We start from the raw sequence: 27,149 nt of genomic DNA on the forward strand, positions 1-27,149 counted from the left end.
CGTGGTTAATGAAAACCTCCCTCCTTTAGATTTAGATATTATCAGTCTTACTTATAAATATTCCCTAATACGCCGCAGCAACGCTGGTATAGCTATACGGTGAGAAGGGCTGTGTACTGCTCTGGTTAAAATATTTACTCATAATACTATTCGTGCAAGATATTTTTAGACTGGCACCACTTTGTTACAATCCTCAAAACACGGTCATTTTTGCATTTCGCGTTTAGTTGCTAACTTTACGTTTCTGCAGATGACATTTCCGATGTCATCGACCCAGTCTGCTTTTAATTGCTCGAAATTTCGCCAATTTTATTATGGGTTCCGTATTTACTTTGGTAAATCGATATTTCTATTTAAAATATTCCTCTGATAGTGCTGGCAATGGATATTACTGCTTTTTTTCATTTTCATTGCGCGACCGATCGATTTTCTGTCAAATCAACCAGATTTTTAACGAATTCCGCGATCTCCGTCTTAATACCATACTAACTAATACGTCCCTAATCCTGGTGGTAGGAAATTTTCAAAATCTGTCGGCCACTAATACTGTATTGTATGTGTAACGTCTTCTACTAACCTGTTCTTAACCTTCTGTATTATCTATTATGAGTAAAACTGTAATGTATGTTTTTATACTTTTTCGTTATTTACCCGTTAATTTCCGAATACGTGTTTTGTTTTTATAAATAACATTTGAATTGTAAAGTACCAAGGTACGTAGTATAACGTGAATCACTTAGCAATTTTAATTATTCGCCTTGTTATATTTTTAGCGAAATAACAACATGTTTTCATACCTGACCTCATTAAAAAACGTTTGTTTTTTTGTTTTGCATTAGCATTCAACCGAATAAATCAGTTCTCTGCACTCCACACCTGAGTAAACAATGTGCGGCCATCGCTCTGCTTTATTTTGTTTCCAACGTGCATAACTTGAATTAAAAAAACATTTCCGAGAACTACCTTTCTACGCCATTCTGCATTGAAGAAACTTTTTTTGAAATTTTCAATTTCCTTTATTTTTATTTATTTTTTCATTCAAAGTAAATCATTACTCATGGTATCCAGTTCTCAGTTCCATGAAAAAAAATAGAAAAAACATAACAACATACAATTTTGTTATGGTGTTCATGTAAATGGATCGCTGGCTTGCCTTCGACGACGGGGTGCCCATAGATTATCCGATTCCAATTTATAAATTAAAACACTGATTGAAATAAATCGAACTTTATTGTTCATTTAAATTTTTACACGAAACAATCGTTAATTTATCAGAAGGAAGGAAATAAGAACTAACTGTCAACGGAGGAAGCGAGATCACGAATGAGATTCAAAATGGCTAGCGCTCAGCAGCTGACGTCTGCACGAGGCAGTGTTGCAATCTTCCAAACATTGCCAGCAGCCAAAAGAATATTTCACGTAAATAATTTGTTAGTTCTTGTTCCCTACAATTGTTTTTCTGCAATACCCAATACCCTTTACCTGTACTAGATTGTTGGCCCTCATTCGATCGTTGATTTCTAGGAATGTATTAGACTTGTAGCTTACTTTAAACACTTGTGAAGAATTTGATTACCTTTTCAAACACACTAGTGTAAAAATGATCATATTTGCGTTTTTCGTTTTTACCACAAATTGTTCAACTGTGCTCTGAATCATTTGCTGTGGTTATGATTATAATGAATTCGTTGAAGTAATCACGTAAAGAACAGGTCATGTTGGAACAGCTGGCCATATGGTCAAGTGTTCACTGTTCATAAACTTTACTGTGTTAGGGACCTATTCAAATGCATTTCAATAGGAAAAAATACGTTACTGATGCAGGTACCTACCCACTCAATACGTTATAATTTGCATCATGCAAAGGTCGTAACCGATGCAATGTTGTTAACTGCGCATGCTCTCAGCACAAGATTTCCTAGTGAGACAGGCAAGGTTAAAAATTATAAGATTTAATAAGTAATAAAGATTAAAAAAATATATTTTAAATAAGTAATAAAGATTTTTAAAAAATACTTTAGCGCAAACTAATGGAAGAAATTAACAAAAAACCTATTATGCAGTGACCTCCTTAAAATATGCACTGTTTAAATTTTTTAAAAGCACAGCTTTATACTTCAATACAGGCATTTAAAAAACATCAGCTAACACAGTATAAGAGTTATCAATGGTGTGTAATCTATTTATAACAGAATTGTTGTCTAAAACCGTAGTATAATAGTGATAATAGTATTATGTAAGAGGGTACCTTCATTTAATGGTAGGAACATAAAAGTGAATCAACATTAATATATCAGGGCTATCTAACTGATTCTAATTTGTTCTTTCTTTCTTTCTTCTTTTTTCTTCTGAATCTAAAAGTTTTCCATGTCTAAAATTAATACACCTCAAAAATTTGCGTTGGACTTTTTTAATGATATTAATGTAATTAAAGACAGGTGACCAAATCGACCCTCTTTCGGGAACACACAAACGCCCATAATACACTTCTATCATTCTATCCGTACTTTGGGCACTCAAAATAACTTACGAGTATATTATTCTAGCATAATTTCATTTCATTACCTATGTATATCATTTCAGAATTAGTTGAAAGTCTTAATAATCCACATTGTCATCTGGAAGGCTAATTAACGGTTTAATATTTAATTCCAGGTTTGAGATGGCGTTCTCGGTTGCAGAATGGCGGTAGTACCTCGAGGAGAACATCCCGGCCTTAGGCATTCGCTAGGTAAGAAGCTTTACAATCATGAAATGTTAAACAGGCCGATTGATTATTCAGATGGCAATTTGGAATGCAATCTTCTCTAATATTTAAAATGTACATTCTTATTACTATTCTATTTGACATTTAATTTGCTTTGTTTTTCTCTCTAATGAGGCTCTCTCGTTGGTTTTTAAAAAAACCTTTTTAAGGCGATGCACTACGTCGTGTAATATTTTAAATTGAACCGCTATCAATAACAACCCTTACGTTGATGGCGATAAGGTTTAAATTCCCGCTTAACACCTTCCACCTGTTTTGATTTATGCAAGAAAAAAACATGGGCAAAAAGTGCCTTTTATTTTATTTTGAGGATGTTCAGGCATAAATATTTAATTTTTTTTCGATCATTTTATAAATAACTTAATTTGCCACATTATACAATAAAATCATAACCGAAAATGGGTTCGTAAGTAGGAGATTTTGAAATTTAAAGCAGTTTTCATAGGCCTTTACATTATTTTTTTTGGGCTTATAAAAAGACTTATCTAAAAAATACTCGATTATTTCAAAGGCCAAGATGTCTTCTACTCGCAGTATTTAATTAAAGCATCTGAAAGATTTTTGGGCGTCCAAATTTTCAAACCAAAAACACTTGATTTTGCATTACTACGTATGGCATCGCCTTAAGTGACACTACTCAAGAGCGTCCTCGTCTGTACATTGTAAAGGCAGGGGAGCTATGTCGCCACCCTGTTGGGCAGCTTTGTGAGGCTGGTTAATGTAGGGCTGCAGGAAGGGATTTATTAATGCGTCTTGACTCAGAGACGTATATGGGTACCATAATAATATATAACATAATAATATATAACATAATAATAAGGATAACCGACACCTCTGCCATAGGTCGCCCCAAGTGGTTCGCTACGTTCGGTGACTTAGCAAGGGTGCCCGGATTCATGGGGTGAGGTTTGTCCAGGTCTTGACGGCGGATGCATCTGCCCACCAATTGCGTGTGTGCTGAGGGTGACACTTTTTGACTCTTTTAGTCGGACTCTCTCAACCTATCGCCTTGCATCGCAGTGGAAGGGATTAATTCGTACTTTATTCCTGTATATACTGACCCACAGATTCCTACCCACCCCTCATACCCTTTTCCTTCCCTTTAAAAGATTCTCCACAAAGCATCCCCAAAGATGACATTGACCATGAGGGAAATTATATTCTTCAGGGCCTCTTGTGTGGGGTTAGTGTAAAAAAAAACGGCCTCTGAAACGAAAACGGAACGTACAAACAAATTTACAGATAGACGAAATTCTAAATTGTAGAAAACCTACGAATAACAATAACGGAACTTATTTTTTATATATTATTTATATTTATATACGAAGGTGATTTTTTTCTGTTTATTTATCTATTTTTTTTACCAACTTAAAAATGTATCTGACGCACCGTGAAGGAAAACCTTTTTCGCGTTTTGAATGCAATTTTTTGTTTTATTTTGCACCAAAAGTGCTCGTGGGCCCAGTTTCCCCATCCCTGGTCTAGATGGTTAGTTATTTATACAGTTTCTACAAAGTCAACATTTAATATTAATTGTAAAGCGTTACAGACTCGTTAATTTTACACAGAAACTGTACAAAACGTTAACTAGCTTTGCGGGCAAAGTATTTCAATTTATTTACAACAGGATTACTTAAAGTGGAAACACACATAAAGCGTGCATTCGCTTCAGCGCCTGAAAAATTAATTTAAATTAAATTAATATCTCAATGGGGATTCAAATGAAAGTCAAGACAGTGGGAATTAAATGAATTTACTTTTTATGCAAGGCAATTCAATTTAAATATGGAAATGAGAATTTGACGAGAGCAACTCGGGGGCTTAGTGTAACTGGGGTCTAACTACAAAAACTAGTATTTGAATTAAGCCCCCGCATTCCGAATTCCTACCAATTTATAACATATGTTTGTAAGTTTAAAAAAAAATCTTTGAAGATAATATCTGTACATTTGTTATATTATATGAAAATCCCTCGATAGAAAAAAATCGCAAAATAAGCTCCGAAAATCATTAAAAACACGTTTTGTTCTGTTGTTTTGTATGTTAGCTATGAAAAAAAATCACAGTGTATCTTTAAATGCAACTAAAGCATTTATCGAGAGATTTTTTTCTCTAGTTCAAACGAGTCGTGTATTATTAAATATTTTCACCAAATAGTATAAAAAAAAGTAGCTATCCGCGTCTGTCTGTTTGTGCGCTTAGTTCTTCTAAACTACGCAACGGAATTTGGTAGGGTTGACTATACATGTATAATTTATAGAAAGTAGAGAAAAGTCGATGTTTTATAATCAAGACGTAAATATATATTTTCGGGCGCTACATTGCTAACGCTGGCTGAACCTTATGAGATATATCAAAATAATGTAGTACGGAATTGTACCTATATCTGAACTACAGAAAAGTCCACGATGATATATGTCTATCTCCTAAGAATAACATCCAGTAACGCCGGGTAAACGTAAGCTAGTGTATTTATAATTATTTGAGAAAAAAATACTTTATATTATCCATACTACTAAATTTTCATAGTCTGTTGTTTCCAATATAGGTTGATGCAAACTGGAAAGAATTATTATTTCTCTTTCTAACGTCAAAAAAGTATTTCCGCGTGATAGAAACAAATATAAAAATACTTTTATAAAATATGGACACCCGGTCATATTTGACCCTCAAACGATAAAGGGGTTAATACTTTTATAAAATATTGACGCCCGGTCATATTTGACCCTCAAACGCTGGAGGGGTTAATACTTTTATAAAATATGGACGCCCGGTCACATATGATCCTCAAACGCTAGAGGGGCTAATACTTTTATAAAATATGGACGCCCGGTCATATATGACCCTCAAACGCTGGAGGGGTTAATACTTTTATAAAATATGGACGCCCGGTCATATATGACCCTCAAACGCTAGAGGGGTTAATACTTTTATAAAATATGGTCGCCCGGTCATATATGACCCTCAAACGCTGGAGGGGTTAATACTTTTATAAAATATGGACGCACGGTCATATATGACCCTCAAACGCTAGAGGGGTTAATACTTTTATAAAATATGGACGCCCGGTCACATATGATCCTCAAACGCTAGAGGGGTTAATACTTTTATAAAATATGGACGCCCGTTCATATATGACCCTCAAACGCTGGGGGGTTAATACTTTTATAAAATATGGACGCCCGGTCATATATGACCCTCAAACACTAGAGGGGTTAATACTTTTATAAAATATGGACGCCCGGTCACATATGATCCTCAAACGCTAGAGGGGTTAATACTTTTATAAAATATGGACGCCCGGTCATATATGACCCTCAAACGCTGGAGGGGTTAATACTTTTATAAAATATGGACGCACGGTCATATATGACCCTCAAACGCTAGAGGGGTTAATACTTTTATAAAATATGGACGCCCGGTCATATATGACCCTCAAACGCTGGAGGGGTTAATACTTTTATAAAATATGGACGCCCGGTCATATATGACCCTCAAACGCTGGAGGGGTTAATACTTTTATAAAATATGGACGCCCGGTCACATATGATCCTCAAACGCTAGAGGGGTTAATACTTTTATAAAATATGGTCGCCCGGTCATATATGACCCTTAAACGCTAGTGGGGTTAATACTTTTATAAAATATGGACGCCCGGTCATATATGACCCTCAAACGCTGGAGGGGTTAATACTTTTATAAAATATGGACGCCCGGTCACATATGATCCTCAAACGCTAGAGGGGTTAATACTTTTATAAAATATGGACGCCCGGTCATATATGACCCTCAAACGCTGGAGGGGTTAATACTTTTATAAAATATGGACGCACGGTCATATATGACCCTCAAACGCTAGAGGGGTTAATACTTTTATAAAATATGGACGCCCGGTCATATATGACCCTCAAATGCTGGAGGGGTTAAATGGATTCCAAGTTGTTATATTACAAATAGTTCCATTATTATTTGTGACCAATTTAATATGACGGTATGTTTTGATTTTCTGTGCTGATATTTACTTGCTTAATAATGTATTGTTACGTATGGTCACATTAAGAAATAAATGGTTTCGAAATGTGTTATGCGTCCGTCAGTTTATGACAGATCGGTCTGAAAAGGTTACTTGCTTGAAAGTCAAACCAATAAAAAATTACTTGTGTGGGTCATTGAAAAGTGTATTTGACATTTTCAGTATTTCATCAATATTTATAATGATTGGATTACGTTTTTATGATTTAAAAAATTTATGTATACTTATATAGTACACGGAGAAATATCGCTGATAAAAAATATTTCTATTTCTTCATATTATTCGTAATCCGATTAAAAACGGGATTGCAGGCCGTTTAAGAATGAATTGATAGGTTTCAAATTTGACATTTACGTAAATGCATACTTTCGTCTCGACGAAATTTACGTAAATTGCCTACTGTAATATCCTTGATATTAGGGTATGAGCTCATCCATAGATACTATACTATCCGGAAGATATCTTTAAGACTACTCAAGACTGTCCGAAGAAACCTTCCTACAGAAGCAACAAAACTACTTATCAACTCTGACGTAGTCTCACGTCTCGATTACTGCAACGGCATTTATGCCAGCCTTCCAAAATATCAAATTGACAAACTTCAAACAGCAGCACGGCTCACAAGCGCCCTGAAAGAATCCAGTACAAATTGTGCTGGATGGTGTTTAAATCCACCAATGAAATGGCCCCACCCTACATCTCTGAACTATGCGTCTCGGAAAACACTGGTCTGAGGCAGTCAACTCTTAGGCTAGCGCCACACTTGACGGAAATTCCGTCGCGTAACTTCCGCGACGGAACGCCAATACATGTAATTGCATATAAATTACAAATAGCGGGCACACTACGCGGAAGATCGGTCGTTCCGTCGCGGACGATCGGTCGCTCCGTGGCGGACCGCCGACACTCGCGTCTGTTCCGTCCTCCGCGCACCGATCTTCCGTCGGCGGAAGATCGGCAAAGTCGCATTCCAAGTATTTGTATGCATCGCGCCACATTCGGCGGATAACACGCGGCGGCGACGAACGCACAGGATGTTCGACACTGAAAGATTTATTATCGAAGTGCAAAATAGAGTTTGCCTTTGGGAGAGATATAGCCGTTCTAAGTTTTGTATTTTGCTTGGTAATATAGTCCTTGGTTAAATTCAGCAATACATCAAATGATTGTATGGACATTCGATAATATTCGAATACTTTATCTGGATAATTTCTTAGTTGCATATACAAGGTATGAAATTGCCCAATTTCTAGTCGAAGAGTATTTAAGGGATGAACCCAATATTTACGCTTTCTTTTTCTTTCTTCTTCTAATGCCTCATAAATAGCTATCACTTCTATCGGATCCATTACGACCACGCTGTATAAGCGTTTGCAGTCGACTGATAATCCGCCACTGAATATTCAGTGTGGCTGCAACGTATGGTAACGGATTGACTCCAGCGGAAGATCCGCGACGGAATTTCCGTCAAGTGTGGCGCTAGCCTTAGGCTGCCTTTACACTTGGAAGTTTTTTCCTGTAAGTTGCTCACGTAAGCGACTTACGACAAATTTACCAATGTAAACGACACCATAAGTCACTTACCGTAATTTTTACCAAGTTACGGAAGTTTTTTTTTGCGTAAGTTTTTGACAGGTCTAATCGCTCACGCGGGAATTTACGGCTCTCTCACAGCTTATCAAAACAGATTGATAAGTTGAGACGCTTACAGTAAGTTTTGACGTCACTGTCTGGATGGTAAAACAGAAATCTACAACACTGACAGGTCTTTCTGCCGTTGCTCCTCGGGACTTGTTTATTTGTCGCCATGAACAGCTTTATGAAATAATACACTGCAATAATCTATGGAGACTAACATAACATTATTTATCATTAACACAATGTCATGTTTAAAAAATGCCTGCGATAATGATTCTAGTATTCGACTTCACGAACTGATGGGTCAACTATCAAACTTCACAACAAATTAATATCTCGAATGAATGCATACAAAAATGCAATACAAGAATACGTAGAAAACATTACCTGACGCCAAAAATCGAAGAGTCACCATTAATTTTTCTAACTAACTAACTAACCATCATGCCGTTTCTCCGCAGGGGTAGGCTGAGAGGACGGACAGCCAAACAACTCGGTCTTGGCACACACTTATTGCCTCATTCACATTCATACATCGTCTAATACATACTCTTCTATTATTATGACTGTTGACATGGCCCGATTCAAGTATCTGATTCACTTGGTCGTGCCATGTCTTCCTCGGGCGTCCCCGACTTCTGCTACCATTCACATTTGCATCGTATATTCTCCTTACACTCCTTTCTTTGCTCATTCGCTCTACATGCCCAAACCATCTAAGCGTCCCTTTCTTGATCTTACTCATTACGCTTACATCAGCCTTGTACTCTTTGCGGATCTCCGCATTTCTCACACGATCGTACATGGTGTTACACACATACGCCTCAGGAATCTCATTAATTTTTCAGCTGGTGAAATAGCATTCCGAAAACGAGTATCATTCTTTTTAATTAGCGTTCCAACCATTTCCAATATGTATTAGAAGTCAGTTGCTCTAATTTGGATAAAATTAAGTAATTTTCGTTGATCCTCAATTCTTAATTCTGCCGTTAAACGAACGAAATCCCCATCAGTACTTTTTCTTTGAAGCCAACTCCTAGTCCAATACTCTGCGGGCCCTTACGTTTTTGTTTGACAAAATTGTGCATATTATCGCAGCGGCAATCCGTTGTGTGCGGAAATGGGTATTATATGGGGATCCATGATCTAACCGTAAATAAACAAATCCCTGTTTTCAAATATTACTAACTGACAGCTGTCAAAGTCGGCGGCAACGCGTTGTTGTCAGGAAGCCATCTTACCAAAAATAGAATTACTGGTGTAGCGGTCTCTGTGAGAAGTTCGTAAGTTAAACTTCCAAACAACTTCCGTGAGCATTATTTACGATAAGTTGGATGCATATGTAATCGCTCCTGTGAGTAACTTATCAAAAATTTACGAAAGTCGTAAATTTTACTTACAAGTGTAAACCTAGCCTTAGATTACACTGTAATGCCATCTGAAACGTTAGTTAAAGAAGGTGGTAAGATCAGCTGTAGGCAGACTGATGGAACCTAAGCGCAAGCCAAATACTAAGTTTGGTGATCGCGCTTTTGGAGCATCTGGGCCGAAGGCTTGGAATAAACTCCCTCCGGCACTAAGATCCATAACAAGTCCAACAGAATTCAGGTCTTAACTAAAAACTTACATTTTTATGCTGTCATACCCTTAAATTAAATATACCATTCCCGAAAGAATGTCCAATTATATCCAATTTTCCAATTGTGTCCTAAATCCTGTATCTAAATTTCGCTAGTAAACAATAAAGTTAATGTTGATTAAGTGTTAATCTCAAGTGACCTACCAGGTAAGTATGGTACTGTATATCCCATATACAGTAGATTATTGTAGAAGTGTATTATATATTTGTACAGCGCCCTTGAGGTGATTTTGCACAAAAACGGCGCTATATAAATCATCCTAATATTATAATTATTATCAGAGTCCATTGTATATATTACATTAAAAGTCCAAGTGTGTTTTTAAAGCCGGAGTTTTGTTTAATAAGAGAGTTTGTGAGAAACCCCCGCCACATAACACCTAACTTTATCAGTGTGAACTTCAATGATTCACCGAGCAAAGAGGAATATCGATTATGATGTCAATGTATTTATTAGATTGAATGATATTCAATCTAATACAAGTAAGTGTGTGTAAGGGGGATTTAAAAACAGTTTAAAGTGAGAACATGGTTTCAAATGTGAGTTTTTCATAATTCTAGCATTACAAATTGTACGTATTTACAATAAACTAGCGTAGAAACGGCACTCGAACCTAGGTATTAGCCAACTAGATTCAGTACCTGAAAAATTTCGACTTGAATAACGCGTATCTAATATTATTTTGACTCTCGCTTAATTGCAGCGCTTCGACGAACTTGCAAAAGGCCGCGTCCACAAATTTAGCTCCCTCTTAAATGTATTGTATTGTATTCATGTTTTGTGTCACTTAACGTATATTATAATAATTTCATTATATGTTCATCATATTAATCTTTAAACAACAACAACGTCTCAACACCCAAATTAAAATTTATTTAAAACACGTTTATTTTTTACGCAGTTCGCAAAATTTTATTATATTCTTGTATTTAATTCTATAACTATTCTGTCGGCGGTCAGCCTGGCTTATTTTACTATAAAACCATACCCACCACCTCAGGTTCATGGTTTAAAAATCTTTCCAGGTCAGTCAGTTCAAGGTTGTCGCTGTTGGACTAGTATAAAGTCAAGTATAGCGTATAGTCCGTTCCATATGTCCCGCCCCATTACCACGCGATTCATCCCCGCGTGACCTTGCTCTCCGGTCAATCGATACTCTACTCTCTCCTCCGTACAATGCCACTACGTACGTACTATACCGCTCGCAGGGATGGAAAATGATAAGAAAATATGGTACGTCAATACTTCTTATATAAAGTTTCAATTTACTCATGATTTTTTGTATCTGACTAACCAATCAACTATCACTCCCTTTCCGGAGTAGTAGACAGAGAGGATAGACCGTCACACAACTCCGTTTTATTTTTATCTAATTTTGGAAAACCAACAGTTTTAGTATTTTCAATGTGTAATGAAATATGGATATTAATTAAACCAATAAGTGGTTTTCACTGTATCTTAATATATTGTGATAAACAAGAAAGAGTTACATTAGCCTATGGGGTTGGGATGGTGGGAGGAAAAGGAGAAAAAAGAGGATGAATATAGTCTGTGTTGAGTAATATGTATTATTTATTTATTTCTTGGCTGATTTGTATAGCGCCGCTTTTGTGAGACATCACTTCAGGGGCGCTTTACAGTTGATGCAGGTATTACAAAAAGCAAGTGATGTTAAGTTAAGTAAAATGAAGTACAGGAACAGGTGACACGAAGAAGATGGAGAATCTGCAGCAAGAATCCTAGGTGGTGAAGAAACTGGACCAGCTAAGTCGTGAATGTATTTTAACCCTATATATAGAACCCTATTTAGACCCTAGATACTTGTTATTGTACCTCAATAAGCTAACCATTTTAAGTGCCGTTTTTTTATTAACTTTTTTAAAATTAAATAGTAAAATACAGGGTGTATCGGCACGTACCCGACAAACTTTAACCAGCTATTCCTTAGCATATTTGGAGTAAAAAATCTTATGTGCACTTTGCTGTCCGGTAACGTGTTTTTTTAATAAAAAATTTACTATTCATATTTTCACCACATGTCACCACTGTTTTATCCTTTGTCAAAGTTTGAAAACCCATCTGGCAATATCTTATTCGAGTTCCGTTGAATAATGTACGTGTGTACCTATATTGGCGCGCTTTTACAATCACAACGAAATGGCACGGAACCACTCGTCTCATTTTTAACTATTATATTTAGTGTGTGCGAAAGAGCGAAGACGCTTTTCGACATACTTGCTTATTGTACACATACTTGTTATTGCTGTTGAACACGAAAAGCAAAGCCAATGACAGTGATGTAGTGTGGAAATTTTTTTGTTTCTAATTGAAAAAAAAAATGCTACCGGACAGCAAAGTGCCCATAACATTTTTTACTCCAAATGTGCTAAGGAATAGCTGGTTGAAGTTTGTCGGGTTAGTGCCGATGCACCCTGTATAGAATGATGAGGTTATAATTTAAACAATGTCAAAAACATATCTTTGCTCAAATTCTAAGTACTTAATCATATCTCTAAAATTTCACTACTTTTTTGAGATGACAGAACTATAATTGGGAAAAACTTGACATTTTTGACATCATTTAGAGAAAAGTTATTATAAATCAACGATGACAATGGAATTACTTATATTTTGGCGTAAGTTGGACCAAACCATTAAGACCACGCAAACCATGGAACTAATCATTCGACAAAATGACTAGCAGACTAGGTAACTCAGAAATAAAATAATGAATAAACAAAGTTGAAACTTGGCGGCTATTATGCTCTTGTTAGAAATATTCAAAAGACACAGGTAAATTTGCATTTGATGTTCGTCATTTTGACGAACGTTAGCTATCGAGGTTTAAAGAAAAATGTGAAAATACTGAGCTCGTTCGGTGTTCCCGAAACGTGTGCTGTCACCATCACTGACAACGAGAGACTAATTTCATGATTTTCTAAACTCTTCATTTCTATCACCAAAGCCGCATCGTTGCCTCCGTAATGATGCTCGGATTAAACGCCGCGTCCCGTTCGCACTCAGTCATGCCTGCGAGTGCGAGGGAAACGCAAAAGGGAATCGGCACTTGCCGAAATGTCCCGAAACAAACTATATATTTACGTTTTAAACTTGGGATATCTCATTTTCGCATTACAGGACTCGGCAAGATCATAGAGGACGTTATCGATTATGGGTGCATAACCCTTTTGAGCATCCAGTCGACATACGTATTATCTTTCAATAAAGACCATTACGTGTGTATCCCAACCTTCATCTACCCTATATTCTTCCAATGTGTGAATACCGTTAAAAATGAGCGAGAATTAAAGTTTTTAAATTCTTTTCAAATTTCTCGCCATTCTAGAACAAGAAATGCACACCAACTACTAATACAAAAACCAACACATCCTTTGGACAAAAACACTACAGATTCCAGGCTATAAAACTATACAATTCACTTCCAACACAATATAAAACATCTAATCTTACAGAATACAAAAAACTCATATGGAACTGGCTACAAACCTTTTAATATTTAATTTCGTTATATTTCACAGTTGTTTTTGTTAAAACTGTGGAAAAATCGATTTTATATTTTAATTTTTATTGTTTCTCTTTGTAACTAACTCCACTGTATTGTTTACTATTATATAACTTCCACAACACAGGTGAACTCCTAGCGTGGAGGACAATATACTATACCTTTGTAATACTAATATATTGAAGAATACCTTCTTACCTACTAAAATTTTAGTAATTTTTATTTATTTTATTACAAACTATCTAAAACTGCACATTCCGATTCGGTTCCAACTGGCTACAACGTCATTCGACGTAGAAAACGCAACTTTCTGGTAAGACAAAGAAAAGTCTCACAAAATAAGGTAACGGTTGCCACTGGGAATCGAACCCAGATCCTTTGCTTGTCCGGTACAGTACTCTACCAATTTAGCTACAGAAACCTAAGCATTTTATGTCATTTTTATTGATTTCTTATTTCAATCTAAGAATAACCAATATTATCCTCAAGTAATTCCCTCTGGTTTTGATTGCCATTTGCGACCGTTACCTTTTTATTTAATAAGTATTTTCTATTTTATGTTTCATTTAACATTAGTTAATATTATTTTCTTTAATGATTAAAATGATATTATAAGTTTATGTTGTTTATAAGCTTCAATAAGTTATGCTAACCTATTGAACTTAACAATCAATAAGAAATTCTAGTCATTTAAAAAAAAAATCAAAACATTCAATTCCTTCTAACCTAAATACCAGTAGTTTCAATGTTTGCATTTATGCATTAGCCCTCCAAAACGATCGAAATCTGACCGGGTACACGTGACGTCATACGTACCTCGGTTTTGTCGGTTAACTGTAAGGTCAATCCCACTCGGATTTTTACGAAATCAACAAATCCCATTTTAAAAATTTAACAATAATTTCAAAAAGTTCAATTATTTTAAAATAATTTGTAAACCGCAGTGTTAGTTGATCGATATGAAAATATGTTTTTTTAAGCGTAATATTTTTCGCTCGAGTTCCTTATTGATCAAATCTCAAAATCAATATCAAAATTCAAAACTTCACGATTTCGAATGTTGACGAACATCAAAATTTTTATTTAGTCCGACCATGCTTGTAACCGCAAATCTACTTACAGCTGCCAAGGTTTATCGAATGCGCCTCTTAAGGTGCATATAAACTGGATAAAATTTCCACAAGCCAAGACGCGATTACGTGAAAGGAACAAAGCAACCGCATGCGGTGTGTCGCGCTAGTTGCTTCTTTCCTTTCCCATAATTCGCGGCTCATTTCAAAAACCATTTTATTATATTTATTATTACCATATACTATTCTACTGTCCATCACGTGGCACTTGTCAAACAGACACGTGTTTCCTATCGCATCGATGAGGAACAATAATGATTCAATTGGGGTATCCACGTTGCTGACACGTGTTTTAGTGCAGGGTTATTTAACCTTTTAACAGTTATCTTTTTGTAATCATATTAATGTACCATGACACGACACTTGAAGTTATCCCTAAAATAATATTTTACATATAAGATTACACGGAGAAAACTTACTGACGGAGAAAACTTACTGACGTAAAATATTGCGAATTTATTAAAAATCTGGTTAAATGAATTGACAGGTTTCCTGACAAACCATCAGTAAAACACGAATGTGTTATGGGGATGTCGGAACTCGTGTTCATAAAAAATCGTCATTATTAATTTAAAAAAATCCAAAAAACAGGACACAGTTATGCGCGCGGCTGTCCCAGCAAAAATTAATTTACGCATTACGCTAAAATACCTGGAAACGAGGGATTCTTTTTCAAGTCAACTCTGTTGAAAGGGAGTTCAAACTTGTCGATCTTTCAAGTGTCATTCAACTCCGACTTGGACTCATTCGGATCCTACTTATTAACCCAATTTTTTTTTTTAAATGTATGAAATATTTTATTTTGGTATACTATTTTACATTTCATAGCTATCCAGTAATGTTGGCCTCACTGGGTGGCTTACCCGTGCTGAGGCCTCTATTTTATAATATAAAAAAATATGCACAGTACATTTAGAGAAAATATAGATTTAACATTAAGTTAAATAAACAGAAATACAATGAAATTAAGTTAAAATCGTGTTATGTTATGAAATTTTGGTAATAGTCTTTTTTGTAGGCAACAAATTGGTGTACATTATGGATGCCAAAAAATATGCTTTAGATAAATTGAAGGTTTTCCTATCGCTTCACTTGAGTAGAATACAAATAAAAAAATAAATTACTCAACAAAAAATATAAATGCAAACTACTTAAAAAATATTTTTTCAATAGAAATGTATGAACGCATAAAGAAAACAACTTTAAAAAATACATAAAAATATAAAATACATATAGTATAAAAATATAAAATTACGAAATTTACTCGTATTTACAAAAAAAATAAAAACCAGTTTTTTGCTTGAAATCGAACGTTTCTAGACTCCGTTATTCAAGCGATTTTAATGCCTATTACCTACGGTATAAGGTATACCAAGAGTATACACATTTTTGGCTTGTAGCTGCCGCTTAAATAACAGAACAAAATGTGTTCTTTTCATTTTTCGGAGCTTACTTTGCAATTCTTTTCTGTCGAGGGAATTTCATATAATTAACGTTTCGGCATAAAACATGCATAGATATTTTTTTGGAACTTAAAATCTTAAAAGAGTTAACGAGAAATTAGGGATGCGGGGGCTTAAATGCAATGTATTTCGCCATACATTTATGGATCTATGTACATCACAATATAATAATTATTTTCGATGCATCTTGTTTAACGCTGAACTCAGGAGACACAGATACTAGACGAGGTTTTATTAGCGTTACGTGTTCGGATTGGTCGACACGTTAACACGCACGGTGAGAGCCACCTGCGTGCTAATTGCCAGCTAATTTATCTGTTCGGAAACCTGCCTGGATTAATGGACAATATAATTGACAGTTATCTTTTGTAAATGTAGGTCATATTTGAAACAATATTGTTAAATGTGATTTGTCTTCTTGCTATTTTTTTGTGAATGCGGGTCTTATTTGAAGCAATAATCATTTTTTATTGTGATTCGTCTTTCTGGTTAATTTTGTGAATGTAGGTCATATTTGAAGCAATTATTAAGTGCGATTTGTCTTCTTGTTAAATCTGGTTTGAATGTAGGCCATATTTGAAGCAATTGTTAAATGTGATTTGTTTTGAATGTAGGTCATATTTGAAGCAATTATTACGTGCGATTTGTCTTCTTGTTAAATCTGTTTTGAATGGAGGTCATATATAAAACAATTATTAGGTGTGATTTGTCTTTTTGTTAAATCGCTTTTGAATGTAGGCCATATTTGAAGCAATTGTTAAATGTGATTTGTCTTCCTTGCTAAATTTGTTGTGAATATTTTTGATACATACATTTATTAAATATGCTTTGCCTTCCTTGCCTTCTAAATTTGTTGCGATTATAGGTCATATTTATAACAATTTTTCAATGTGATATCTTAATGGCTTAATCTGTTGTGAATGTGACTCATTTTGAAACAATTGTTAAATGTGATTCGTCTGTAATAAATAAAAAAATATTACAAAAAAGTTTCGTCCACCTTTAGTTCTTATTTCCTGTTTACTACCAAATACGTTGCTGGTAAAATTACCGATTACATATTTCCATTCTTTTTAACGATGTTACGTTCCGAGCTTTTTGATTAAACTTCCAAACAAAGCCATTCACCTCAGAAGCAGAGTTTTCCGTACCATTTCCCTGATGTGTTTATTACTAAAGGCCAACGCTTACAACATCAGGTTCATGAAAGTATTCATTTACGAGTTTTTACCATATTTTTATCGCCTAGCAGGGAATATCTAACACTAATTTATACTTCATATTGTATTTTTTCTTCATAATTTACGTTGTGTGATTTTTGCACGTTTAATTTAACTCGTCGCTTGGGTTGTATATGACTTGTTTTTTTATCATGATGAAGTAAACCAAAAACCAGCGGTTCTGAAACATGTTAATATTTATCATATATAACGGTTAAAACAAATTATGTAATTTCTATTTTTAATGATAAACTAATGTTTATAAGACAAGGTTTTTATGCATAGCACAAAGGATAATAAATTATTATAAGCAATAATTAGTCGCCTGCAATATCAATACAAATTGAAAATATCGAGTAAAAATAAAATTGATTGATTGCTAATAGTAATTTATTATGTAATTTCTTATTATTTTTAAATGAGTGTCACAACATTATTTAATTATTGAAGGAGAAATCATTTCATTTAATTATTGTAATATTTGGCCTTCGATAATCATAATAATAATAATTGGATAATTTATATAGCGCCGTTTATGTAAAAAAACACCTAAAGGTCGTTGTACAATTTATTACGAGTTCCTATTCGAAGAGAAATGATCCTGTTAAAATAGTGATGGCATGCCAATTTCCTGATAAAATATCAGAATATATCGAAATTCGTGTGTTAATAAATATCACGAATATCCAAGGAATGCGACAGTATCAGTATTTGTATGAAGACGTATTCCGCTGTCCTCATAAAACATTTGCTTTGAACTGATACGTTGTTAGGAATTCATTCGTTACAGGCCTGCAGTCCCGTTTTTAACAAGAACCCGAGTAATTTGACCATATTTTTATTAAATTAGCAGTATTTTATATCAGTATGTTTTCTCCCTGTAGGCTCTATCTAATTTTATTCTTTATAAACAGATTCAGAAAAACATACTTAATATGTACAAAAAGACATAGTAAAACATGCTTACCTGGCAGGTCGCTTCAGATAAACACACTTTGCACACAGAGGACACTGTAGTAAAAACACTGGACATTGCTATTTTTATATTTGCTATCTTCCTCTATTACTATCGATATTACATTTATTAGAAGACTAGCTGTACCTCGCTACGCATTGCTGTGGTTAAGTCTTTCTGTACAGATAGAGAAACAAAAATAGCTTTTTTTACCTGTCACGGGTGACATCTATATAAAAACCCAGGCGTATTCGAATGCAACATTGTGTCAAAATTTGAAAGCAATCAGTGAAGACCTTTAGGAGATTTAAGATTTTGAACAAACGAACATTTACATTTTTATTTATATAGATAGATTAGTGGCAAAAGTAGAGTTGAGATTTCTTTTTAAAGACTGGATAATTTACGACTCTTTACGACTGGAGAATTTTTATGAAATTTTTATGAAAAAACTTTTATGTAAAGCTTGCAAATTCTTAGTTGTTCACATTTAGTTATTTATAATGTCGCGGATTAATAAGGTGAAAGGTTTCTAAATTTGTGGATGTGATTGTGACACTTTCAGATTTTCCACAGATCTTCATGTGTTTTTCAATCCGTAAGCCATTTATTCAAAATATTCCACACCAGAAATATTTTCCCAAGTACCTACGCTTACATAATTTAAGAAGTACGAGCATTTGTGAAATATGCCGACACGCAAAAGCTTTTCTTTTCTGGGAAACTTAACCCTATGTACTACAAAGCTTTTTTTATTTGGTATACCAGCTACTCCATAGTGTAATGTAAAATTATGAGGAAAATTACGATATTTTTAGAAAATTAGAAATATGTGTTTTTTAGTAAGGCAGTAAATAAAATGATATAGTTATGCCAAGAAATATTTATATTTATTATCATGAAAGATTGTTAATAAAAGATTGTTAATAAAAGAAAAATTTGCATATTCTAATCTTTATAATTTTTTAACGTGTAGTATTTTAGAAAGCAGTCGCCCAATTGCATACCTACGTGGCTTGTTACGACACGTGTCACAGTACTCACTGGTTTCCCGTCTGCCACCTTATACTGTTCTTTTCGTGCAGACCACACAGACCCTCTTGGGACCTTTTCTTGATATGGAGTTTTCTATTGAGCCTGATCTCTGATGGAGAGAGAATATTTATTGCCCAGTAAAAAAAATTCATAAAAAATGAATGCGTAGTTATTGTTATGTATGAAAAACAGAGCGAAAAGCACAACCAATCGTAAGTGGGTACTGTATACAACTAAATAGAATCATGTGTATACCTATATATTATATATAAAAGGAGCTTTTATTTGAAAAACAATAAAATTTATACCCATTGTTTATGTCGCCGCTGCATCGGAGTAATTAGAATGTTTCCTATGTCGCCGTGGCGGCGACAACGGAGTACAAAGAGTTAAAAGCGAAACAATACATGAAAACATATTTTTGTATAAAATTGTTCGCATTTTTCGCGTAGTTTTTTTTGCCGCTATAAGCGTTTCTGTTACTTTCCTTGAAGTGTCATTATTTCGTGCTCTCCAAACAAAACTTCTAAGAAATGATGATACGTGAAACACAGTGCGTAGAAGTTTAAATAAGAGTGTTCGGGCCACTTTTATGATTTTCGGTTTTTTATGTATTTTTTATTTTTTTATTTTTTTATTTTTTTTACTAACAATATAAAGTTTTTTTTACAGTTTTTTTCGATGTCTGTCTCACTAGGATAAACCTGTGTCGAGACAGGCGTATTGAGTACATAAATTAATGTTTACATATTATTTGAATACCTCCCAAGGCTCCCAAACGTCTGGAGCCATTGGAACTATGGCATCCCTGATTGGGCTCACGGTTATGAGGAGGGGGACGAGATGGGAAAGAGGAAGGTGGGGAAGCGACCTGGTTACTCCATAATTACCACTAAACTCATTCCGTCAAAATATTAGATGAGTTGGAGCCGAGAGCCATAAATAATACTGCATTATTATAATTTATTATTATTTAATTTAATATTTTAAATTGTTAGTGTTATTATAGGCAACCCTGATTTATAATAATAACGATAATAGTGTTTATTCCGGTACGAGGGGAGGTTAGTGCAGTCCCACATATTCCATATAGAGATACATACAGTACAAAAATATGATAAAAAAAACAAAAACAGATGAATTGTATATAAAATTTACTTACGTAATTTGCTTTCATATACCGACTGGAAATACTCATCATTTATATACTTGCTTGTACCTAGATTGCATGGAGTTATTAGTCAATACTTTCTCAGAAATATTGTGTTCAACTGCACGGAATTTATTTACAAGAAGGCATAACATATTTATATATATTAATGTTAGCTTTTATTTTGCTTTTGTATGTGTTCTAATTTATAATTTCTTTAACAAATTTTAATTTAATAATCTCTAACGTCTGTGCGCTTAGTTCTTCTAAACACAATGGATTTTGATAGGGTTTTCACTATCATTTAGAGAATTTCTTCCGAAAGGTTTACGCATGTAATACATGCATATTATATTTATAGAATGTAGAGAAAGTTTCCTGGCAAAGCCGGGTACATGTCAGCTAGTATTTCAATAAATTTCACATGTTTGTAAAAGCCAATAAGGTAGATAAATCAACTTTAACATTTGTGCTAGTTCCCAATTTATCAATAATAATTTATTCTTAAATACCATCTCATTAACGTTTTATATGTATTTTAGATACAGACAAGTGTCTTTCATAGATTAACCGAGGCCTTATTGAATTGATACTTATTTCTACTCTTTCAAGCTACTGAAAAATTAATTGAAATACAAGACTCTGCCCCGTTCCCTCCCGCATTTCGTTCATCACTAACCACTAAATATTCCCAAATATTTTCACAACATTCTCCATTAAACATTCAAAATATTTTCCCAACATTCTCCACTAAATATTCCCAACATTCTCCACTTAATATTCCCAAATATTTTCCCAACATTCTCTACTAAATATTCCCAAATATTTTCCCAACATTCTCCACTAAATATTCCCAAATATTTTTTCCAACATTCTCCACTAAATATTTCCAACATTCTCCACTAAATATTCCCAAATATTTTCCCAACATTCTCCACTAAATATTCCCAAATATTTTTTCCAACATTCTCCACTAAATATTTCCAACATTCTCCACTAAATATTCCCAAATATTTTCCCAACATTCTCCACTAAATATTCCCAAATATTTTTTCCAACATTCTCCACTAAATATTTCCAACATTCTCCACTAAATATTCCCAAATATTTTCCCAACATTCTCCACTAAATATTCCCAAATATTTTTTCCAACATTCTCCACTAAATATTCCCAACATTCTCCACTAAATATTCCCAAATATTTTCCCAACATTCTCCAAATAATTTGTGAACTTTTCTACATTTTCCAATAAAATGCTGACCTTCTTTGTGATTAGGATAGGTCTACTATGACGATCTTGATCAATAACAATTCCCGTATTAACGCGGCTTGAAATGAGGACTGTGAATAATGATTGAAGAACAGGTAGGTACCTATTATTGATCTAATTCCTGCCTAATGTGCGCTTAAATAATTTGGGGCTGCGTGTCTGCCGAGACTGGCACAGAGGTCTGCAAACTTTTTAGACTTGTGGACAGTAATTATTGGTGGGCAATAGGCCAAGGTAAGAAATAAGTTAATTATTAAATTTATAACGAAGCTGTTTATAAATTTAATTTGAATGTTTGTGATCATGCTGACATTATTATTTAAGGAATACCTGATTTCTAATTCTTCAAAGTTATCAAATTTTACATTTTTTTTTTTAGTTGTTTTAACTTTATTCGAACGAAGTAAAAACTATTGCATATTTATATTAAACAAAATATCTACACAACGGTGTCCATGGTCGAGGTGTAAGGCTCTTGACTAGCAATCCGGAAGTCGCGGGTTCATATCCTGGCGTGCGCAAGTTAATTGTGTTATTTCACAAATCACTCATTAAAAATAATATATATTTATTTATTTATTTTTTATTTATTTATATGCCCATTGGGCTTTTACATACAAAGTTCATAAAAAAGTAATATTCTGAAGATTAATAGTAAAAATAAAAAAGTAATAGTAAAAATACATATAACCATATCCATTTGACATATTATAACAGCAAGTAAATAGTACAAAAATTGGAATATTCCTACTCCTAAGTTATACAGACTTAAATTAGTTAATAAATAATGTAAAGTTTATATGTAAATGCTAGGTAGTGGCAGCAGTAACATGATACAATACGACACATAGTGTATGAGGCATTTGAGTTAGAAAGCTAACGAAATAATTATTGGTCGTATTGTTAACAAATATACTGCGTTTGACTGGTTGTAGTGGCCTGCTAAATCGAGGGCGATCGGTCAGCCATTTTACATAGTTTGTATAAAAAAATATTGTGAAGATTATAGATATAGAATAGTAAAGCAATAATATAACATTCACCTTTAGACATATAAAACCAAGCACAAAGAAAATCTAAACATGATAATTTGTAGGTATAAGCCTGTTTTGTCAATCTTGAGAAAATAATTCAATAAGAAGTGCAATAGCTAGATGTTTATTGTTTTAATTTAAAAGTTCTAATATTTTGGTTTTAAATTTGGAAACCGATTGGAAATGATAGACATCGATTGAACTATATTTGTTTCCAAGTGTATGAAGCCTTTGAATTGGAGAGTTTACGAAGTAATTATTGGTAGATATATATAGTATATTTGCGCCACGTTCCAGAGTGGAAGATACTGTCAGTATAGCCCTGGTGTAAGACCAGCATTTAGAAAAGAAACGTTGCTTGACATGGCTCTAGCCGTGTTTGGTGCCTAGATCCTAATAGCCAGGTACTTCCCCACCTTCCTCTTTCCCATCTCCTTCCCTTTCCTACTACCTTCAGCCAGATAACATAACTCAACTGGAGACGTCATAGTCTCACTGGCTCCAGACGGTTGGTTGCAGTTTGGACTCTTGAGAAAAAAACAAACATCTTTTTAATTTAATCTTGTGAAGTGACGCAATATTTTAATTTTTTGTTTTACTAATATAAAGAATTTATTTAAAGTGGTTCGTAATTCATCGGTTTACGATCCCTATACTAAAGCTAAGGAATTGTATTAGTTCGCTAAAAGTGGTAAAAGCAAAAGCACACGTGAGCATGTTTCCCTTCCTTTGTGATGTAAATTTTTCTTTGTTTTCTACGGAGCTTTAATCGCGGAACCAAAGACAAGGTTCTCAAAGGAAACTGGCGTTGTTTGAGAAGTAAATTTGAGATTATTTTAGCTTACACGAAACACGACATATTCCTATTATCTGTGTAAGTATCTACGTGTTACAACTGTGATTTTAAATTTCTAAATAGTATTAAACTTTCTTGTCGGAATTAGATAAGTTATAGAACTTCTAGGCTTTAAATGATTTTTGTGATATTAGTTCTTAGTTTCTTGTTAATATTTCGTTTAATATATTTTTACTCCCTGGAGTTAAATTATTTTCCATTTGTGCATTGTTACCTTTCTTTGGATTTTCGCCATTATAAGTTGATGGTTTATCACAGACTAATTGTATTAGGATTATTTATGAATGGCATTATACTATAATAACCATGCGGAGTAAAGCTTGAAACACACGGCAGTCATTTGGCCTAGGGTCATTTTTATGAATCCATGTGGACACAGTGCTAATTATGTGGTCTGACACATGACCGAACCAAGGAAAAAATCATGAAAATCGGTAGGTTGTCCAATTTTTATAGGGACTAGTTATATATACAGGGTGTATCGGCACGTACCCGACACACTTTTACCAGCTATTCCTTAGCACATTTGGAGTAAAATATGTTATGGGCACTTTGCTGTCCGGTAACATTTTTTTTATAAAAAATTTACTATTCATATTTTCACCACATTTCACCAATGTTTTATCCTTTGTCAAAGTTTGAAAACCCATCTGGCAATATTTTGTTCTAGTTTTGTTGAATAATGTACGTACGTACCTACGTTGGCGCGCTTTTACAATCACAACGAAATGGCACGGCACAACTCGTCTCATTTTTAGCTATTATTATTTAGTGTGTACGAAAGAGCGAGGACACTTTTTGAAATACTTGCTAATAACAGCTGTTGAACACGAGAAACAATGCAAATGACAGTGACGGAGTGTGGATTTTTTTATTTATTTTTTGTTTTTAATGGGAAAAAAATGTTACCGGACAGCAAAGCGCCCATAACATTTTTTACTCCAAATGTGCTAAGGAATAGCTGGTTGAAGTTTGTCGGGTTAGTGCCGATTCACCTGTATATGGTGGCTAGAGAACTTCAGAGAGATAATTTTCCCCAGAATATTTTAGTAATGGTGTCACTATCTACGTCACCATGAGTGAACAACTCTAACTTGGGAGCTATATCATATGTGTGTACATAAAATAGGTTTATTTTCACAAATATTCAACAAAGATTTATTTAAAATAATATTAGTTAAATTGAATAAATAAAACTTTAAAAACGTTAAATAGAATGAATAAATAAAGAATAAAAATCTTTTTTTTAATATTCAGGTTTATTTAAAATTGAACATTCAAAATAACGTGCGTAAATAAAATAGTTTTTTTAAAGAATATTTAACAAACGTTTATTTAAAATTAAGTAGTTAGAAATAATATAGGTAAATATTTTTCTAAATCACGTCCGCTGGAAGAGTGTAGAGCCACTTTTATTTTATTTTATTATTCAATTCAAAAACCCGCTAAACCACCAAAGCAGTTTGTCAGCAGGTCATGTTCACAATATTAATTATACAACAAAAGCACACCTTAAACACGAAGCCACAGATAAATATATACAGAAAAATAACATCTTTACAATGGGATTACAATACAATGACATACAATACATAGACTGACGGTCAACATACTCATCAACTGAGAAAAATTTCCTCCTTGAGCCATACTGCCCGATTCGATGTCTGAATTCATACTGAACGGCTCGGTAGATTTTGTACTTGCCGAATATCAAGCGGATGCTGCCGAGTAACGTCATGTCTCCTTAGTTTCACACACGGTGATTTTTGGCTCGTTGGCTCTGCCGTGTGTGTCCAGCTTAAGAAACTCGTGAATGATCTCATCGAGCAGTAGAAAACAATGCAAACTAAAAAATTTCAGTTGCTGAAATGGCAGTCTCTTTCCTCCAACGTAATTCTCAATTTTCGGACAAAATAAATAACAATATTCACTAAAATCATAATGATAAAATGAACGCTAAGCACACATCTAGGGTTGCCAGATGTCCGGTTTTGGACCGGACACTACGGTTTTTGAACGGCTGTCCGGTCTAGACAATTTTGGAAAACCGGACAATAGAATGTCCGGTTTTTTGAAAATACGCGACATATTTACCTCACTGACGAGATAATTTACAGAGCCAAAGCCGTGAGCGATTCTGGCGGGTGGTAACAAGACTCAAATGTGTTGAAAATGGTACAATATGTGTGCAGTGTTCCCGTCTCCAATGCCTTCATAGAAAGAGTTTTTAGTGTAATGGCTAATGTATGGACTGACAAAAGAAATCTACTATGTGTGAATACCATAAAAATCAAATTATGTGTTTTCTTCTATTTAAATGTCAGTTGCACTGAATTTAAAGATACAATTTCAGGCAATAAATGATTATTTAAAGCAATATCATCTAGTGGCAAATATGTTAAAAGGTGATTTTATGCTTACTAGTAGCAATAATAAATATAAGTTTTAATGTTTACTAAGTGTTTCATTGTGTTCACCCTGAGAAATTTTCGGTAATTTTCTCTGTTTGTTTTGGCCAAAATCAAAAGGGTTTATAATTATTAAATACCCTTTGATTTTCGACAAATTGTACCAAAAAATCAAAAGGGTCCCCCCTTTGATAAAAAAATGTTCGGTTTTTTATCTGGACTATCTGGCAACCCTACACACATCGGCGCTGCATTGGCTATTTCTAATCATGCACCCACGTTCCCACGCTCAAATTCCTTTATCGTAATGAATATGTTGCTCGTCTAACATTTACTAAGGCATAACCACCCACAGTAAAACACCGATATAAAACTGTATTGAATCCAACATAGAACCGATGCATAAAACGTTTGTTCTACCTATTTTTCAACGATCACTTATAAATGTTTCACAGTTAATTTATGTTCCATGGAATATCTACCTTCTCTTTGATTCCCTCTTACGGGGGAGGGGGAACAGCTGGGCGGCCTTCTCATACAAAACTTAAATATGGATTTCAGGCCAAAAACACCCGACAAAACTGAAAAAAAATATTGTTGTAATCAAAAGGAATAGTAAATATCTAGTACGGATGTGTGCTATTTATTGTATTTGTTTTAAAATTACAATTACATTTTGCATGTTTTTATTTTATTTATTTTTTTAAATAGAAAGACAACATTCCCGGGTTACGAATAACCTGACAATATTTGAAAATCTCCTACTACCACCACAGTAAGCGGAAAATGTTGCTTGTGTTGTGATGGAGGACTTGGCCAGCTGAGGAATTGAACACACTATGCCTGGGTGAAACCCAAACGCGATATCCACGATTTATGTACCACAAATTTGTGTTGCAACCCAAATCTGTCATTTGTATTTTTTACTTATTTTTTTATTTATTTCTAACTGGCTGTACCCCGCCACGTGTTTCTGTGGCTCAAACCGTCTGTACAGATAAAGAAACAATAGGGCGTGTTGTAAGC

General features: G+C 34.2%; 1 protein-coding gene across 1 annotated transcript in view; it reads left to right on the forward strand.

Annotated features, from left to right (window-relative positions):
* LOC149409145 (uncharacterized) overlaps window positions 1-27,149 on the forward strand; it is a 336,879-nt gene that overhangs the window by 118,872 nt on the left and 190,858 nt on the right. Inside the window, exon 2 of the mRNA XM_089650118.1 lies at window positions 2,656-2,731. The gene's annotated coding sequence lies outside the window, so the exon portion shown is untranslated. The remainder of the gene's footprint in view (window positions 1-2,655; window positions 2,732-27,149) is intronic.

This window comes from Hesperophylax consimilis, unplaced genomic scaffold (assembly GCF_061612785.1).
Source record: "Hesperophylax consimilis isolate HC1 unplaced genomic scaffold, BYU_Hcon_1.0 scaffold_35, whole genome shotgun sequence".
Classification (NCBI taxonomy): Eukaryota; Metazoa; Arthropoda; class Insecta; order Trichoptera; family Limnephilidae; genus Hesperophylax; species Hesperophylax consimilis.